Genomic DNA, 2,974 nt, shown 5'->3' with positions numbered 1-2,974 from the left:
TGTCCTCGGGGGGGGGGGAGGGGTGACACATATTCTATAAATCTCCCCTGGATGTGTCACCGGTCAAATCACATGGCTCTCCCTTCATCATAAAATAACCCCGGATGCCGGAGGCGGAGCTTGAGGGGTTAAATCGCCGTTCTCACACAAGATAAGGAATTATATTTATGTTGCGGATAAAGTTTAATTAAGATTGCCAACCAACGTCAGCGCCCCCTCCCCTCCCCCCCTCCCCTGCCGGCTCTCTGTGTGCTCATCGCAGAGTGAAAGTCCCTCATTGTTCCCCACACTTCCCTCCAAAATCGTACCGTCACCGAGAGGAGCGCCGACAAAACTCTTCCCCTCACAGAGAACTGATCACTGACGCTCATTAAGAAGAGAGCTGTGCGAGGTCTGAGATCAGCTTCCTATAGATACTCATAGAGATCATCAGAGAGCTGTGCGAGGTCTGAGCCCGCCTCTGAGATCAGCTTCCTATAGATACTCATAGAGATCCTCAGAGAGCTGTGCGAGGTCTGAGCCCCCATCTGAGATCAGCTTCCTATAGATACTCATAGTGATCATCAGAGAGCTGTGCGAGGTCTGAGCCCCCATCTGAGATCAGCTTCCTATAGATACTCATAGTGATCACCAGAGAGCTGTGCGAGGTCTGAGCCCCCATCTGAGATCAGCTTCCTATAGATGCTCATAGAGATCATCAGAGAGCTGTGCGAGGGCTGAGCCCGCCTCTGAGATCAGCTTCCTATAGATACACATAGAGAACATCAGAGAGCTGTGCGAGGTCTGAGCCCCCATCTGAGATCAGCTTCCTATAGATACTCATAGAGAGCATCAGAGAGCTGTGCGAGTTCTGAGCCCGCCTCTGAGATCAGCTTCCTATAGATACTCATAGAGAGCATCAGAGAGCTGTGCGAGGGTCTGAGCCCCCGTCTGAGATCAGCTTCCTATAGATACTCATAGAGAGCATCAGAGAGCTGTGCGAGGTCTGAGCCCCCATCTGAGATCAGCTTCCTATAGATGCTCATAGTGATCATCAGAGAGCTGTGTGAGGGTCTGAACCCCCATCTGAGATCAGCTTCCTATAGATACTCATAGTGATCATCAGAGAGCTGTGTGAGGTCTGAGCCCCCGTCTGAGATCAGCTTCCTATAGATACTCATAGAGATCATCAGAGAGCTGTGCGAGGTCTGAGCCCCCATCTGAGATCAGCTTCCTATAGATGCTCATAGAGATCATCAGAGAGCTGTGCGAGGGCTGAGCCCGCCTCTGAGATCAGCTTCCTATAGATACACATAGAGAACATCAGAGAGCTGTGCGAGGTCTGAGCCCCCATCTGAGATCAGCTTCCTATAGATACTCATAGAGAGCATCAGAGAGCTGTGCGAGGGCTGAGCCCGCCTCTGAGATCAGCTTCCTATAGATACTCATAGAGAGCATCAGAGAGCTGTGCGAGGGCTGAGCCCGCCTCTGAGATCAGCTTCCTATAGATACTCATAGAGAGCATCAGAGAGCTGTGCGAGGGCTGAGCCCGCCTCTGAGATCAGCTTCCTATAGATACTCATAGAGAGCATCAGAGAGCTGTGCGAGGGCTGAGCCCGCCTCTGAGATCAGCTTCCTATAGATACTCATAGAGAGCATCAGAGAGCTGTGCGAGGGCTGAGCCCGCCTCTGAGATCAGCTTCCTATAGATACTCATAGAGAGCATCAGAGAGCTGTGCGAGGGCTGAGCCCGCCTCTGAGATCAGCTTCCTATAGATACTCATAGAGAGCATCAGAGAGCTGTGCGAGGGCTGAGCCCGCCTCTGAGATCAGCTTCCTATAGATACTCATAGAGAGCATCAGAGAGCTGTGCGAGGGCTGAGCCCGCCTCTGAGATCAGCTTCCTATAGATACTCATAGAGAGCATCAGAGAGCTGTGCGAGGGCTGAGCCCGCCTCTGAGATCAGCTTCCTATAGATACTCATAGAGAGCATCAGAGAGCTGTGCGAGGGCTGAGCCCGCCTCTGAGATCAGCTTCCTATAGATACTCATAGAGAGCATCAGAGAGCTGTGCGAGGGCTGAGCCCGCCTCTGAGATCAGCTTCCTATAGATACTCATAGAGAGCATCAGAGAGCTGTGCGAGGGCTGAGCCCGCCTCTGAGATCAGCTTCCTATAGATACTCATAGAGAGCATCAGAGAGCTGTGCGAGGGCTGAGCCCGCCTCTGAGATCAGCTTCCTATAGATACTCATAGAGAGCATCAGAGAGCTGTGCGAGGGCTGAGCCCGCCTCTGAGATCAGCTTCCTATAGATACTCATAGAGAGCATCAGAGAGCTGTGCGAGGGCTGAGCCCGCCTCTGAGATCAGCTTCCTATAGATACTCATAGAGAGCATCAGAGAGCTGTGCGAGGGCTGAGCCCGCCTCTGAGATCAGCTTCCTATAGATACTCATAGAGAGCATCAGAGAGCTGTGCGAGGGCTGAGCCCGCCTCTGAGATCAGCTTCCTATAGATACTCATAGAGAGCATCAGAGAGCTGTGCGAGGGCTGAGCCCGCCTCTGAGATCAGCTTCCTATAGATACTCATAGAGAGCATCAGAGAGCTGTGCGAGGGCTGAGCCCGCCTCTGAGATCAGCTTCCTATAGATACTCATAGAGAGCATCAGAGAGCTGTGCGAGGTCTGAGCCCCAGTCTGAGATCAGATTCCTATAGATAGTCATAGAGATCATCAGAGAGCTGTGCGAGGTCTGAGCCCGCCTCTGAGATCAGCTTCCTATAGATACTCATAGAGAGCATCAGAGAGCAGTGCGAGGTCTGAGCACCCGTCTGAGATCAGCTTCCTATAGATACTCATAGAGATCATAAGAGAGCTGTGCGAGGTCTGAGCCCGCATCTGAGATCAGATTCCTATAGATACTCATAGAGAGCACCAGAGAGCTGTGCGAGGTCTGAGCCCTCCTCTGAGATCAGCTTCCTATAGATACTCATAGAGA

This window comes from Nanorana parkeri, unplaced genomic scaffold (genome assembly GCF_000935625.1).
Source record: "Nanorana parkeri isolate BGI_ZX_2015 unplaced genomic scaffold, ASM93562v1 scaffold3431, whole genome shotgun sequence".
Taxonomy (NCBI): domain Eukaryota; kingdom Metazoa; phylum Chordata; class Amphibia; order Anura; family Dicroglossidae; genus Nanorana; species Nanorana parkeri.
This window is presented reverse-complemented; position numbering follows the sequence as displayed.